The sequence below is a fragment of the Diorhabda sublineata genome, chromosome X (genome assembly GCF_026230105.1).
Source record: "Diorhabda sublineata isolate icDioSubl1.1 chromosome X, icDioSubl1.1, whole genome shotgun sequence".
Taxonomy (NCBI): Eukaryota; Metazoa; Arthropoda; class Insecta; order Coleoptera; family Chrysomelidae; genus Diorhabda; species Diorhabda sublineata.
The window spans coordinates 13705382-13723985 of record NC_079485.1 but is presented as its reverse complement, the minus strand read 5'-3'; positions in this window follow the sequence as shown (position 1 = coordinate 13723985).

The window sequence follows — 18604 nt, the reverse complement described above, 5'->3', positions numbered from 1 at the left end:
GTTTATATCTAACCTCAAAAGTCGAAATCTATTGGTACGAGCTAATGGTAATGTTTCGAGTAATTACCAGTTAACAGTGGTGTACTTCAGGGTTCAGTTTTGGGTCCAGTTCTGTTTTTGCTATTCTATAATGTTGCCACAGACTTACGAATTAATGGTAAATTTACTTTATTCGCAGATGACACCAGTTTAACCTGGAGTAGTCCAGATATACAAGATATATATTCTACCATAGACAAATATCTCATTAAGTCCTGGTCTGACGCAATCGGTGTCTGTTTAAACACTGAGGAAACTTTAGTTTTATCCGATAAAGGAGCTTTAAAACCTCTAAAACTGAACAATGACTTAATACGATCCTCAAATTTCTTGGTCTACATATTGATGGTGCTCTTCAATGGTCTGTAGGAAACCTGGCAAAAAAATTATCCGCTGCTTGTTTTGCCATTAAATCTGTGTCTAAATAGCTCGATTCTCGTACTGCTTTAACAACTTACAACTTCGAATCGCGTCTTCGGTATGGTTTGAATTTCTGGGGTTCTTATAGTTTGCACCGAATCTGTTTTCAAATTACAAAAAAGAGCTGATCGTTCTAGCTTATCTCTTTGTCTCTCATTAGAAATGGATTCAACTACAAACGTAATGTTATAAATAAAAAAATATATATATTTGTTTGTCTTTGTATCTTTACGACTCTGTTCATAAAGTTTCTCGAAGTTTGGGGTAAGTTCCATCCCATACATTATTTCGAGAAAATTATAGTTAGAGCAAATATATGTATCATTAAGCTATATAAATACCTTGGTAATGTTTGTGCTGAAGGTGTTATTCCACATGGGATGGAAACTAAAAGCATCTTTGAATTTATTCAAGTCAAACATAATATCAACTTAATTGAGAAGTTCTATCCTCATTAACTCTCTGAATTATTTACAATTTGCTGCAGGTGTGTTTATGCGACAGACATTTGGCTTCGTAATCTTATATTTCAGGTGCTGCGTTTGATTTATTATAAACTACATGTATTATAAACTACATGAATATTATGGTATAAGGATGTCAATTATGCCTCAAGGATGATATAAATACGGGATAATAGCAAAATATGCTGAGTAAGGAAATACGAAGCTACTGATCTCAATTCTTGATGTCAAATCATATAATCACATAATATATCATAAAAATATAATGAGATATAAAACTAATTTTATTTTTAGCTTATGTCATAAGTTTGTTGCTAGATAAGTTTTGAGATATGGCAACACTGATGTGTATATGTCAAATCTGACATTTTCATCTAAAAGTTTGACATTTCTTAATAGTGAACGTACTCAGAACTTGTTGTAATACTGAGTTCTTACTCAAAACATTCATATTTTTCTTTAATTTCTTACTTCGTAGACCTTTTTATATGTTCATGTTTCTAAATGTTCTTCTTCTGTTTTAAAATTAGTTTTTTAATATTTTTGGAAAGATTGATAGAAAATTGTTTTGACTTAACTTTAGTCTTTATCAACATATTGACACTGACAAATTTCGTATTTATATTGATCATTAGATTATCTACATCATGAACAATCAAAGAAAATTCAGAGCGACTATCAGCGTCTTTGCAATCTTATCTCTTTCATTGGATCAGTGTAAAGCTATAAGTGAATTTTGCTAGTTTTCGTTGAGGTTTTTGTTCCTTATCGCTGAATAACTTCATTCATGGTTGAAATACCGAGGTCTGTGTGTAATGTGTGATTGCTTATAAACCATGGAGCATTAGCTATTATGCGAAGTATTTTAAATTGAAAAGTTTGAAGTACCTTGAGTGTTTACTGCAACCCCATACCTCCATTCCATATATTCATAATAGTTTTAGGATGATTTTGTACATAACTATCTTATTTTCCATTGATAACCGCGATCGTCTGCTTTAGTTTTGTTTTTTAGCTTGTATGTGTTTCTTTCGAGTTAACTTTTGGTCCAAATGTAGTTCGAGGTATTTGACTTCTGCTTTCACTGGAATCGTTAATGGGCACTTGCGGAGAGGCACCTCGTTTTGTGGTGAATGTGATTTGTGTGGATTTGTCAGTGTTGACTTCATTCTCCACTGATGTAGCCATTCTTTTAGAACATTTAGGTGGAATTTTAACTTTTCTGATGCTCTTGTGGGGTCTGTATCTGAAGAATTTATTTCAGTATTATCTGCGAAGGTATCGTCGGTAGTTGGAATATCAGCAGTATATAACGTACAGATAAGGGCCAAGGAAGTGTCCTTGGCCCTTGGGCTTTATCACTGACCTTTTTCGTGACATAGGATGTAATTCAATGATTAATGTAATTCAATATAAATAATCAAATTGTCGGTGTCAATATCATATTTTGATAAAGTTTAAAGTAAATTTGAAACGTCAATTTTTATTTTTCTTTTAACAAATTATTCAAAAAAATCAATTTTGAAAGAGATCTAAAATCACGAACATTTAGAAGCATTAACATTCATATTGTTCAAAAAATGGAATTAACCCTGTGACCGTAACATCCGTCATTTTCACTGATATGGTTTACTTTAATCACTGCTCAGGGCGCTGGCGTAGAGCTGTAACAGCTTCAGTTGGATCACTGCGTCCACGCAGGATGCTGTCACTCGTCATTCAGCGGCAAGTAATTTTTGTTTAGAACCTAGTGGATAATTATGACTTCCCTTTCCTGATCTTAAATCCAATGAAAAATTGTTTCTTCAAGTCATATTTATTCTCAAATTGGTTTTCCTTCGTTAAATTCAGTCGACAAATGACTCTACTGAGTTTAATTCGGTCAAAAAAGGCTTTTCCAACAATAATTTTATCAAATGTACTTTTCTTGGTCTAGTTTCGTCGGAAAATCGTTCTTATAAGCTTAATTTATTAAAAAAAAAGGTCTCCAAACAATTCAATTCAAAAATTATTTTTCAAAGTTATTTTTGGTCTGAAATTAACTTGTCTTAGTTGAGTTCAGTCAACAAATATCTCTTCTGAATACAATTTTCTGAGGTTGAGTTATTTGGTAAAAGGTCTAAGCTTTTGGTCAAAAATTGGAACTCAAAATTGGATGCTCAAAAAATTCAATCATGGTGCTTCAACAGACGTCTATAAGATCGCAACAGCCGATGAATTATCGATCTTTGCATGAAGCCACAACTAAGCAAAAATGGATTTCCAGATTAGTCAACTCTAACAAATGTTGTTCGCACATGAAGCAAATGGTCGCCTATTTTTTTCGAAATAACTGAACATATGGCCAATGTTCTATCGAAGCAAGGTAGAACGGTCAATTTTGAATTGTACACAAGCTTTTGTTTGCCAGGAGTATTCGGGAAACCAATCGCAGAAGACAAACCATTTTGCAATGTAACAATGCAAGCTCTCACACATAAGTTCAAACAAAAACGTTTTTCAACAGTCAAAACAGTCAAATTGATGTATCATCCATCGTACAATCCTTGTTCAACACCTCAAGATTTCCTCTTATCCCCGATAATCAGAAAGAAGCGGTTGGTACTTTCAAATCACATATTTTGGTTACCTGAGGTACCTCATTCGAAATGGAAAAATTGGTTCAAACACATCTAAAAGTATATTGATTTGAATGGAGCAGCCCTCGAATTAGTTTGACTGACAAATCTTTCTAGCATATACTGTGTCACTTAGGATCATAGATACCGAAACACAATTTGAAGAAAAGCTACAGGGTGTAAAATCTAATCAGTTATCATCTCTTGAAACATCAGATTTGACGTAGCAAAACACAAAAATTATAGAGACTTCAATAGTAGCTCTATATTAAAATATCATTACATATCCGTTATTTCAAAATACATATAGTAGTTTTAATGTAATGTTTAGTAAGTTCTGGATCAATTTGGAACAACTGAAATCCAAATTTTTCAGTATTTCACGTCTAATTCAAACACCGAATAATTATCTTCTTTATATTCCGGTCAGAAATTCAAGACATACACACTTCAACGATTTTTGTGTACTTCCACCGTATTTGAGATGTTATCCCGTGGGATATCAACGTCAGGGAATCTTTCACAATGTCGGACGACGAAACAAGTTTCAATGCAGCAAATGTCACTCATTCACACGTGCTCAAATATGTGTTAAGGGCACGCGAGATGAAAATTTTTTGTTGAATAAGGGTTTATAGTACAGTGAACGTTAAAAAAATTATTAATACAAATTTCAAATTTTTGAATCAGGATTATAAAAAATTATTTTATAGTCATAAATAGGAATATATCATTTTTTTACATAAAAACTGTTATATCACGGGTTCTGAAAAATATAGTTTAAAAATTAGATATAATTAATAAGACAAGCTGTATACAATACATTCTAAACTAACATATGGAATGGAAATTATTCAATATGATTTTAAAATATGAGCGTGATGAGACTAATTCTCATAAAATTTTGAAACTAATATCCTAGCAGTTTTTCTAATAAACCTAATAGACTAAGGATGTTTTTTTTTGAAATAACTGAACTGAAGACTGAAAATCTTTGTAATAACTTTGAGATTAAACGAGCATTTGTGAGGAATAAAAAGTATATAGTACTCTGAAAATCATTCTCTCTTTATGTTCCAATATCCAGATTAAAACATTGTTTTTATCAAGAAGTTTCTAAAAAAACTGTTTGGAACTATGATTTGTCTATTGGAAATACAAATGATTTCTTTGAATTTAGGATCATAAGTCATTAAATATTTGTCTCTTATATAAAAACAATATTTGTGAGAAATTTGATAATACTCGCATTAGTTTTTGACAGTTGGTAGTACTTATCCGGAAAATTGTCTTAAAGTTAGAATAGTTGCTGGAAGAAGATTTTTTTTTAAAGATTACATTTTATTCAAAGGATTTATTGCGTCCCCCTTTCTTACTGCGAAACCTAGAAACACCAATGTCCACAGCTGATCTGTTTATCCCTGAAAGACAGAATGTGGGATTGCTGTAGCTGCAGAAATCTTCTATTCCATACGCTCCCAGTTATAGTGCTCTGGAGTTCCTCAGTGTTTCACACACTAGATTTCGTCCTCTGTACAACAAACTCTGCACACAGTATTATGTGCTAAGTCTAAAATCTTCGGATGTCCATTGAGGTGACAGTGCCCCGGTAGGACCCCTGGTGGTAATCCTAGGTTGTGCTTAGTCATCTTATCTTCTCTGGTTATAGTTTCCCAGAAGAATCCTTGCCTGTCTTAGCCCATGTAGGTTGTTGCAATAATTGATTTCACTCCTATCAACCTTCCAGTGCGTTTTCCATTGTTCTGTAGCTTATACCGCAGAAGGTTTCAGGTCCCAGTCTCCGCTTTAGCGAGCTTTCATTTCCCTTCATTCGGGTGGGTCCTAAGACCAATATAGGATAACTATTTGTTACTTAGCTTCTTTAATGTTTTTCAGACAATCCTGAACGAGTTTTAGCTGCTTAGCTATCGGACATGATGATGATCTCATATTTGCTATTAAGCTGGACCCAGGCTATCAGAGTGTTTGGTTCTGGGCTTCTACACTCCCCATTTCTTTTTGCTGTTTTAGATGCAGATACCATTCAATGCCATTTCTGTTCATATCATGTGTTTTGATCCCATTTATTTCTACAGCTAAATATCGAAGTACATTTTTTTCAAAACTAAACTTTTTCGAAGCATTATCTTGAGGCATGTCCCAGGTTTGGTTATTATTAAGCGTTTTTCTTTGTTAATTCCGTCTCTTAACATTCTGAGTGCTGTTTTCTCTGCCATGCTTTCCAGTACTATGTGGAGAGGATGTAGGAGATTTAGAATCACTTCTAGTGCAGCTGTTGGGTAAGATTTAATGGCTCCAACTGCACACAAGCAAGCAAGTCTTTGTATCTTCGAGAGATTGTTCCTCGTGGTATTTAGATACTAAGGAGGAAATTGGAATTGTGAGAGAGAAAGGGCATCGGTTTACTACTATCTAGCTCTACATGATTTTGAAGTCAAAAATTAATATTCTTCTTTACTAATGATCCGATCAAAATAGAGTAGAGAGAGATAGAAATTGGTACCCCGACGTTCTTTCTCTCTTTATAAACCTACTTAAACTAGATCCCATATCTTGCTCTCTCTTTCTCCAATATTAAATCGATGGTTTTTATCAAAATTCATTGAAATTAAAAGTTTAATTCGTATTTTTTCTTCGGAATTTTGTTTCTCTGATATAATAGAATGGTATACAAAAAAGGTTATTTTTTTTGTGCAATTGTAGCCTTTAGTTGCATTATGCTTTTCACTCCAGCTACTGATCTTCAATGTTTGTTTACATCTCAAGTATCTTATTTGTCTCATTTCCAAATGATTTGTCAAATAAATATTCTATAATCTTTGCTGTATATTCTCATTCAGCCCTAGTAAACAAATTAAGTAATAAAATTTTCCTGACATCAAATTTATCCTGAATATGGTAGCTACAATCCTAGTGTGAAAGAAAATAAGTGACAAGAGTGGTTTATCTCTCAAATACGGGCAATCCTGTAACTTCCAATGTCCGCTATCCTGTAGCAAGCGATCATTAATCTTGCAATTTGAAACCGTTTCTCTCGACGCGAAGTACAATAAAACGAAACAGACAACCGCAAAAGTGACTCTGGTGAGCTGTAAGTTACAAGAACTTCAACTAGGACGAAGCTTTAAGTTTTCTAGACAAGGGTCAACAACCAGATTAACTGTGAATCTATTTTCTGGCTAATGATTAGTAGATGTAACTCAATTTTCGATCAAAAAGAGGACTTTTTTATAAATTTTGAATAAAAAGTTAACTATTTCTTCATTTGCTATGATTTTTATGTGATAATTGATGATTCACATTGAAAAATCAAGCTATTGAACAGAGCTCCTTTATGTAAAAAGACAGTAACCCAGTGAGACTTCGAACGATATCTTTTGTGGAATGTTTAACAACCTTGACCTGTAAAACAATTTTAAAATAGAAAGGTTTTCAACAGAACAATATATACAACCGAAGATTAGATTTTATCGCGCGAGATGAATCTTTAGAAACGGCGTAACTTCGCTGAGATCTCGGCGTTCAAGATCTGATTGGTTCGCTGTGTCGAGACAGGATGGATTTCTTCTCGATTTCAAACGTCTCTCATGACTTTGTGTAAGTATGGAACAATGAGAAGGTATATTGGTTTTTCCTAAAATGTGTGTTGGGTATATCGAAGAGGATTGATTAATTGTATATTCTTTGAATATTAAGAAGGTTCCTTGGAATTTCCTGGTTCAGATATCGGTCAGTTAGGGGTAGAAGGATTATTGTTTTGTTGGGAATTGCTGGAGAAATGTGTACCTGCATTAAGGGCATATGGCGTGGTCATCTTACCAAGTATATCTACCTAGCTTGATTCTAAATTATTGTCAGAAGAACTAGAATACACCAATAAGTGTTTTTGCAGTTTGTCTATTGACTAATTGCATTTATAAAGTATGAGTTTTTAAAAATTATTAATAATATTATGATAATATTCTTTTTCATAAATAATCTATACATTTTTATTTATTTAGGTATCTAGTGGACATCCAAGTTCCTTAAAACCTGAAGAAGACATTGATACTATGGTTAAACATCTTATAAAATCAATTCAGACAGCAACTTATAGCTCAGCCTTGATTGAAAATAAAATTACTATAACCAAAATTCTTCCGAGGATAATTAAACAAAAAATTATGGACATACGGAAATTAGGAGAAATTTAAGTTGTATCGAGCAACTATAAAACTAAAAACTCTACTCAACAGTAATGAAAATCCAAAACTACCTCAAGAACTTAACCGCAACAGAAGCTAGTGATTATGACATAGTAAACAACGAAGAAACTGAATGGACTGCAACTAACGAATCATCCTATCCGCACTAATGAAGGTCAATGGACAAAAAGCAGCCAATGTATTTACCAAACACTTAGAACAAGTTTTTAAGCCCAAACTCATAGAGAACAACTTCAACGTTGAGACAAAGATCAACTAGAACCTTTCCTAGAAAAATTTAAATCATTACAGCATTTGAATTCCAAAAATTTTTCCAGATATTTCCTAATTACAGCCGAAATCCTGAGGGAACTATCAAATAAGGGGTTGAAGTTTCAAACCCACTTGTACTTCTTTTCAACCTTCAATCGCTCCGTGCAGACGCTACGCGAGCAGAAGGAAGCGGGCTTCCGCTGTAGGCGACCGCGAAGCTCTCGCACTACATATTCCGCCATTATTAACATTAAGCCGTCAGTCGGCGTTGTGCTACAGCCATGTAAACATGTCGGCCATTATTGATGCTTCCACCAAGTGTAATTCGTTTTCTACAGGATGAAAACCTCAGAAATCCATCGGAAAATGAGTCGTGTGTATGGGAAAAACATGATTGATGGTATCGAAAGATCTGTCGTTTCAGACGACTTGGTTTAACGAGTTAACAGAATGGTTAAAGAAAACCGCAGATTCACCATTACTGCTTTATCTACGGAGTTTTCGGTTTCAAGGTCTGTTTTGTACTCTATTGCTTCTGAACGGTTAGGCTACATTGGCGGCAACTTTCTATGAAGAAGATATTGAAAAGCTTGTCGACAGATATGACAAATTCCTAATCCAGGCAAATCTCTTGAAGATACTACATCTCACAGACCAATTAGCCAATCATCTCTTATGTTAAAATTTACTGATTGAGAGAATAGAGTCTATTCTAAAAGCCAGCAACATGCCCCCATAGAACAAGTTCAACGAGTCACAAAAAAAGTGTATCAATCTTTTGAAGAATATTGTTCGGCTGCCTTTTCTAGATATCGCCAGTGCATTCGATAAGGTCGGCAAGACAAACTACTATACAATTCATTTGGACCGACGACTAACCTGGAGCACACATATACCAACCAAGAGAAGGCAACTTAGTCTAAAATTTTCCTACAAGATAACATATATATTGCTTTGAACTATCCCAAATAAAAAAGGTGTCAACAAAAGGTATTGCAAAAAATGGGGTTTACAAGTCGCACGTACCTTATTATATGTTTTAGAATTTATTGGGGTGTGCTACTCAATTTTGGTCCTCTCAGTAGAACGTAGTATCGATTTGAGTAGCTTATTCTCTTTGAATGCTACCGTTAACGAGACCTCCGACACTAGGGAAAAAAATTCGGGGTTGTGAAACAGTATAAAAAACGTATTGGTATTCGCTGAGGTTGATTCTTTCAAGCTTGATTGATGGGATTGAGGAAACCTGTACAATAATAAAAAATACCATGATCTGCATTATCGACAATTCGGTTGAATAAATTTAATGAGTAGCATACAATGTTGTCAATTTTATTTCTTTGCTAATATTTATCTGGATCTGTTATGTGATTTTTTATATTGAGAACATACAAGTAAAATTTATATTTATTCAACGATTTTAACTATTTAAATGCTAAATTTCAAATATTTATCACAATTTCATGGTTTCGATCCCGATTTTATCAACATTTTTTCCAGAGCTTATCCTTGATTGGACAAGATATAATTCCTTCAAAGTCCCCTTCAAAAAATCATCAAAAATATTGATTTTAAAAAAAGTTTTTGAACAGAAAATAAAGTTATTAAAAAGTAAAGGTTAAAGATTTTACGTAAACCTTTTGTTTGTTAAGACTCAAAATAACTCGATGAACGTCAAATTTATCAACCTAACCTAATCTCACCTAACCTAAAGTCCTCCAGTGTGGAAGAGAGCGGTAGCGAGCATTAGCCAGCCCCTGTAACCAACATCAAGCACAAGCTTTGGTAAATATTTCAAAAAACCCAACTGCACCTAAATCCGCCTATAAATAATTAATTATTTGATTATAAGTTTCTTAAAAACCAGTTTCTCCCTACTGGACTATTTTTGCAGCTCACTCTGTATTATTTGAAATAACACACGCAAATATGCATATTTATTTGTGATCTTGACTGATATAAAACAAGTGTTATATACAGGGTGATTGATTAGTGCGCTACAATTCAGCTGAGACATCAATTTGAAAATTTGACTGATTATAGTCACATTTTAAAATTATTTACAAGCTTACCTCAACGCTATGCCAAATCAAAGTTACATTTTTTTAATGACACAACCTATATTTTATTGGAATCTTGAAGCTTGAAGCTTGACTTCCCCATTACAGTAATTTATGATTGTGATTTACTTTATGGGATATTCAATGATTATTTCGATCAGATTCAATTATTTGTATAATTTGCAAGAATTTTTAATGCTATGTCTGCCACAGATCTTCATTCTTGAATGAAGAGTTCAAGCTGAATCCAAATGGTCAACAAAATATAGGATGCTCTTATTAAAAAAAATACTTCAATATCACATTCAACATTGTAAATTGCTTTAAAATGTGAAGACTAATGATGACTATAATCCCTCAATTTTTCAAATTGATATCTCAAAGGGCAAAGTAGGTACTGAACTTTATCATACTAATCAATCACCCTGTATAAATATTGAAACAATCATCTTGAATATGTTGTATAAAACAAAATATGATGTGTTTGGGAATCGATTCGAAACTTGCGATTAAGCTCATTTGTCAGTGTCCATTGAAAATCACTTTCAAGACTGTTGCTCGCCTTGTTTTCCATCGAATTCAAGTTATACTGAATCGGGATTTTACTTTTTGCTGATACAGTGAAAATCCCTTTGAAATTCTCAACAGAACTTCTCCTGGTATAATCTACTCGAGATTTACTGTTTTGTTTACTGCCTCAGATGCTCTACAGGGCGATCAAAGCTGAATTTATATGAAACAAATAATTTTTTTGTTATCGGGGTCTTTGAATAAATTAGTGTCATCAATTCTGAGTCTGGGGCAGATGGCAACACTGTTAAGCTTCTTATGGCTTCTTTCTTCAAACCTCACACAGTTGCGTGTTCACATAAGACATCATAAGTTCGAAATGGAGTTATTTAACCTCTTCTACAACTAAATTATCTGCCGTTGCATTATGGAACTAAACTATTTGCCGTTGCATTGTGCAACTGAATTATCTGCCGCTGCATTATGCAACTAAATTATCTGCCGCTGCATTATGCAACTAAATTATCTGCTATTATATTATCCACCTAAATTATCTTTCGTTATATAAAGCAACTAAATTATTTGCCGTTATATTATGCAACTAAATTGTCTGCTGTTACATTATACAGGGACACAAATGCCTCTCGGGAGGACTCGAAGTTGGTTGAACGCCACTGGGGCGGTGCCGGCGGTGAATGTGTTAACTCTACTAAATATTGTTTATAGACACTGACACGGCAATATATGTGGATACTTTGCACACAATTTTGTAATATTTATATGTAGTTGATGTATTATAATATTTTCAATCGATATGGCATTCTCCCCAAAAGATCAATCTTGTATTCAGTCTGTCTTGCTCGACAAAAGGCAGCATATTATGGGGTTAATGCGGTATTTTTGTACCGAGAAAGAGCCAAATAAATAACCTCCTTTGAGTTTACTTCAGCAATTGTTGTAATTTTTCAATGTGGAAGGTCTGTGAAAAATACGTGGCCAGGCAGATGGTATTTCTCAGTGATTTTTCAGGATAATATGTACAATTCATTGTCCAAAATCGTAAAAAAAAAACAATTTTCTGTTAAAACGTTCATAAATGTATGAAATGATTCTTCAAACTTTTCAACATTTTCTGTTTTCGTGCATAGCCAATTAACAATTTGTGATATTTTTTTGAGTCCAATTATTAAATTAGTATATCCTCAAAACTAAATTCATTAATTTTAAAAAAATATTCATATGATTAGTAACAATGACATTGATATGACTAACTTTGACTATGTTTACTTTTTACTATAACTTATGTTTACTCGGAGCGTCATTTCATCAATTATGTTCTATAAAGTTATCTGAATAGGCCTCCACGAATCAATTTTCAATTCAACAACACTTGCATACATACGAGAGTTGAGTTTTTGTTTGAAGTGATGTGTGAGAGCTCGAATTGTCGTTGTGGAGATTGATTCGTCTTCTGCGATTGGTTTCCCGAATACTTCTGGCAAACAAATGCCGATGTACCATTCTACGTTGCTCTAATGGAACGTTTTTTACATGTCCAAACAAACGACCATTTGCTTCGAAGTGCGAACAACTTGTGTTGGATTTGGTTTGTCTTGAAAGACCCATTTTGTCTAATTCTGGGTTCATATCCACAGATCCATGAGTCTGCCATGAACTTATAAACATCTTTTGGAGCACCCTGATTGTTTTCCAGTCTATCTTTGTACCAATCGACACCAGCTTTTTAAAGACTAATGTCTAAGAATGCTTCAATCTCACGGTATGCCATATGACGATCTTGCAATATCATTTTACGCACAGCATTGATATTTTCTCGCACAATGGCCAGTTTTGAAATATTCTCATGAATTTCATCTTGTAGTGGTCGAAGCGAGTTGATCGGCATGTTGCTGTTGGTTTAATCCACGTCAAAAGTCATTGACCAAGATGAATGTATCTATAAACAACTCAAATAGCACTCGTATATCAAAACGTTTTGAGTACGTTCACCATTAAAAATGTCAAACTTCATAGTGGCAATGAATGATTTCACATATTCACATCAGTGTTGCCATATCTCACAATTCAAGTGACAACCGTCGTATGATAAAATTTGTAAACGACAATTACCTTTAACAGTAATAGTAACTGCCTGGGATAATCGGCGGCCCTATACGGTGGGTTTTAGATACTTTAATAATTAGGAATAGTAATAGGCTAGAATTTGATGTATTTAGGAAAAACATCGCTACGTGCTGGTACATCCCGGCTGATTCTTTTCATTGTATCCAACATAAGATGACAGACTTCATTTCCTGATATATCGGTTAATCCACTTTCTACTAACCATCGAGAGATACAATAAGGAAAAGACCTTTATTGAGGATGTAGCTCTACTCAACGGATATGATAAAAAAATTGTGAATGGATTAATCAATCAATTTGCTTGAAACAACAAAAATTTGCTCTGATACGGTTCAATCCTCTTTATATAAAAGTATTGCAAGGAATATTTAACAGAGGGGGCTTCAAATTGGTTTATAAATCCAACAATGCATTAAAACATTTGTTGGACAATCATAAGGATAAAATGTGACGTAAAGTATATTGGGCAGACTAAGAGATCGTTATTGTCTGTTATTATGGTTTACAGTGCACATAGCTCATTTGAAATATGGACAGACCAAAAAATCTGGTATCAAAAAATTCTTAAGCATTGTATCCAATCATAAATTGTTGGGTGCATTTGGAAGCATTATAGGAGTAGCTTAAATAGGGACAAAGGGCCAATTCCTTACAGCCCAGTTTAGTAATTAAAAATTATTCTTACATACAGAAGTCTGACGATTATCCCGCGGAAAGATTCTATCACGTATTTTTAAACTAAAGGACGAGGTCCGTGCATTTCTTCTGGAACAAAATTTTGAGCTGAAAGATCGATTATTCGATAGAAATTGGTTGTTCAAAATTGCCTATTTGACTTAATTTATCTCTACAGGGCAAACTGGTAAATGTATTTTCGGCACAAGAAAAGGTTCTTTTAAGAGAAAAATAGGATTCTGGAAGACTTGCGTCATCTCCAGTGACTTGGATTTTTTTCCATCTGTGAAAAGCTTTTTAGAAGAAGCTGGTGTAGAAATTGAAGAAGAAAATATAGAGGAAATTATTAAACACTTAGAAGGTTTGCGCGAAGACTTTAATTATTATTTTTCTAAGGAACAAGATATCTAATATAAAAATTCATTGTTGGTGAAAAATCCTTTTAGTGTCCACACAAAATCGTCTACTTTGTCAGTGGAGAATACCATAGAAATGACTAATATGACTAAGAATAGATTCATCGTTGGCAGAAAATTTTGAATTTAAACCGTAAAAAGAGAAAATAAAAAGTAATAGTCATCTCATTAATATTTTCCTGTTTGAGTTCCTTATTTAAATTTTGAACCAAATAAAAGGAAAATTCTAGGTAATTATAAATACTTTTGTTTGAAATTATTCATGCAAACCATGGAATTGAAGCGCACAAAGGACTACACTCATCAAAAAATACACATAAGCTCAATAGCTTACTAAAACCTATAGTACTAGAGAATGTTTACTAGATTTGGAGCTGAAAATAACACAAACTCTGAAGAAGCTAACTTTGTTATCGAAACGTGTAATTGTGAGTGTTTGTGTAGTGGTAGTGAATCAAAAATTTTGCAATCCAAGTCATATAGAATCACCCTTCTTTGTATGTTTTATATTTTGAATTCACTACCCCTACTGATATATACAAACACTGCTTTTCTATGGTGCGTTATTTTTATTAAATAAAATATGGAAACACGTCTATGTTTATTCATATATAAACCAAATTGGATTTTATCCAATCTTAACCTTACAAAGTCTTTTCAAAGACAAAGTTGCTGAGTATACAAGTGAGATTTTTTTGCACGTCGCAACTTCCACATCAATAACTCCAGATACATGTAGGTGCGAATACCACTTTAGGTGGTGAAGACCATAAAATTACTTTTATGTCAGTAAATAAAATTTCAGAAGGTAGGTAAATAGACGAACAAGGTAATCTCGGAACCGTGAAATAATCTCCAGTGATAAATTCGGAGTTGCTAATCGATTTAGTTGCCACAAACGAATTTTTACGTTGGTGAAAATATATTGCTGTTATATTCCGGTATTAAAAATCGGGTTGGAAAGAAGCTAATTCTACCTACGTCATAAAGCTAATTTATCCAAACAAGAAAGGCTCTAATTTATTCTAAACGACTCTATTAAAGAACTAACTTTATGATGATTTCGTTTAATAACACATGCCTTCATTTTTTCACACATTAATAGTTACTTATGATGTGAATGTTTTATTTGCCGAGCGGTTAATAGGTTTGTTAATAGAACAGTCGAATTTGGAATGACATTAAATAGTACAGATATTTGGTTGAAAAAATAAAGGTTACCTGGAAAGCTTTCCATGAGTTTTGAAAATTGGCAATTTTTTAAACTTTGACGTATTCTTATCGAATTTCAACTTCACCACCTCGTATCCATATTGGAAAAATGGCGTCTAAAATAGTTTGTATGTATGTTACAGGGAAAAACATATCCATATAAAATAATTGTACAGAAAATATCCTACAATTTATATTATTACCTTGTTTTTCGTAAAATCTATAGTTTCGGTGTAGTTAACCACCCTTGTGAATATTGTGTTGATGTTAGTGAAGGTTATGACATATTTGAAACAGAAAATTGAAAGTTACATTCGTCATGTAATTTCCAAATACAAAAAACAAAAATCGGTAGTTGATACTGATACTACGAGTATAGTACCAGAAGTACCTGGCCCAACAGAGAAAACACAGAAATTTGGAAAACGTAATCTCCTTTTTCTTTCAATCAGTTGGATACCCTTTTTATAATAGGAATTGTTGAGCTAGCCATTAACTGCCGATATTACTTCTTCATTGTTTGAAAATATTTGACCACCGAGCGATTGTTTCAAGTTCGTATAATAGTCGCAGTTGACATTTTTTCCTTTTTCAGGATAGTCAATGAAAATTATCCCACGCGCATCCCAAAAAACCGACGCCATGACCTTACCTCCAGATGAAACAATCTTTGTTTTCTTTGGAGCCGGTTCCCCATTTTTAGTCCATTGTTTTGATTGTTTTTGTTTCTGGTGTGAAGTGATGGATTCATTTTTCATCTATGGTTATAAAATATTACCAAACACTCGATGGAAACATCTTCACGATGCTGTTTTTGTTCCTTTCTAAGTAAACGCAGCACCTATCTTGCACAAAGCTTTCTCATGTCTAAATTTTCGGTTAATATGAGATGTACCGCACTTTTTTAGGGCTATACTATGGCTGATAGTTCGCGAACTTTGAGTCGAGTGGATTTTCTTCAACATATCTGGAGTCGTCGCCTCATTTGATCGACCTCTGCGATACTGATCTTCGCAGGTCGTACAGTCTCATTGAAACTCAATAAAGTATCAACTGCTACATTTTTTAGAGATAGTTAGAAAAAAGTAGGGAGTGAAAAGTAGAAAAAAATCTCTTGGTCTCCCACATACGGAACAGATAAGCAGTGAAAAGAAAAACCTAGGGAATAATAGAAAAAATTCTTTTAAAAAAATTTCTTGAAAGAACTTTTTTTATTAACCAAAAGTGAAGGAAATGGACGACGAAACAAAAATGAGAATAAATATGGGAGCATATCCATTTAATAGATTAGAAACAGAAGATGTTAAGAAAGGAAGGAAGAGAAATTCAGTTTTTATTACTATAATCCTTCATTTTTTTCTTTTGGAATTCAGTAATAGTTATGTAAGTTATAAGTCTGGGAAGTGATTAAGTACGGTATGAGATAGATGTTTATGGACGAGGCGACGAAAGAGCCAAGTCAAGAATATCAAATCGAGTATCCGAGCCAAGTCAAGAATATCAAATCGAGTATCCTAATAATAACTTCACGGACGTATATCGTATGTTTTCGGTTTTAAATAAAACCAAAATCATATTAAGATATAAAATGTCATATTTGATAATTCCACTTAAAAATAGCTCCTTTGATTATTCTCTTATTATTAAAAAAATAAAAATTTGTCACTAAGGTAACATTGTGAACAAAGGCAGGCAAATTAAATTTCTGGAAAGACAAAAAATATTTTCCGAAAGAATGGCTGATAATTCAAATAAAATTGCTGGGAAAACTGCAGAAGCACGCAAATTATTCTAATTAAGTTTTCGGTTTTAAGGTTCGAAGAAGATTATGCGATTTAAAAAATGCTGAAGGAAATGTTGGTTTTTTTAATGTGTGTTATTTTTTAGAAGCATTCTTTTCAAACCTTAAATTTTCAGTCAAAAACATCAAATAGCTCTTCATTATAGTCTAAATACTCGATGGTCAAATCAATGATTATGGTTAGAGAGAATATCAACATTTCTTTTTATTCTAAGTTAATAGCTTTAAAAAAAACAAAATGTAGACTACCATCCAAACTAGTTGAAGGTATTAACAAAGGAAGAAGTTGAAACATTCATGAGGGAGGCCCCATAAAAACCGGAGGTTGTCAAATGGAAGACATTCATAATTTAGAAGTAGACGACGTAGAACATACTGGTTCTCAGTTAGTGGTTCGTATTAATCACAAAAAAACACATGTTCGACGGATTTTTACTTCAACACGGTGTAATATTTGGATGTTAAAATTTGCAAAGACACCTTTCACTAAAGGAGGCCCTAGACTATCAAGAGGCTTGATCAAATGCTTGAGCAAATTGATTGTATAGAGCGTGATTGATAGTTTAGAAACCCGTTTTAAGCTTGAAGCAAGCATTGACGGTGGTTGATAAAATGTTTGAATGACTCAATCGGAGCCTCAAGCCGCTTGATAGTGTAGGGCACTTTTGGTGCGTTACAGACTATGCCTAGATCAAAGAGCAGTAATACACCTAAAAAAATTGCTTCAAAAGGACTTCGTCAACGCTGTTGGTCAACGCTGGGGCTGATATCAATGTTTTAAAATGGCATGGTGGATGGAAAAATCCATCACTGACTGAAAAATATGTGGAAGAATCCGTCGAAAACAAAAAGAATAATGCAAGGGGGTGAAACTTTTGTACAAGTGCTGAGCAAAAACCACACATCTTCTAGAATTATTGAAAATAAAAAACTACATCAAGTAATTCCTACAATAAATGTTTCTGGTAACAGTAGCTGCACTATTGCCAAAATTAGAATAAAAGTTTAGCTATTTATGTTAATTGACTTTTTATTCCTAATTAAATCAAACTTTCCATTTTCCGTACTCAAATTAGTACTGTAAAGTCGACTTTACAGTACAATATAAGAAAAAAATTAATTTCCCTGTCTATACAACTGAATTTTATTTGGTTTGTTATTGATGAATCATTTTCCTGTTCGAACACGTCTCATTCCATCAATACAATATTTGATTCGGTATGTCATTCGTGCCAGATTAAATGTGAATAAACTTTTCCGGGCGATTATTCACAGTCTTTGAACTCATATGTTTTTGTTGTATTACAGTGTATATAGTTTGCGGATAGGGGTTGCTGCTGTACGGTCAAACGATCCATTATCTAGTGACATTTGTGCGCGACCGATATATTTCATCATACGTCATTCTCAACGACAACCATATACGTATCCTACAACCTATAACCTGAGTATCTTTATATCTATCAACCATGAAAGGTTATTTTTAACACGAAGATATTTTCAAAATAGATAAAATGGTACAGGCTCTCCATTATTACATCGAAAGGGCGAACGTAATGGAGGTTTCCGATGGAGGGTAGTTTTTTAACCTTATTCTGAATATGGGTCATCATAAAATCGAATATAAGACGAATTCCTGAATTTAATTGAGTAAGAAACAAATATACATTTTATACTCTTCTTATTTGAAATAACCCTTTATGAGCCTACAAATCCATTTATTGGGGTGGATTAGTCCCCTTGTTTTTTTCTGGTACAGTTTTTTG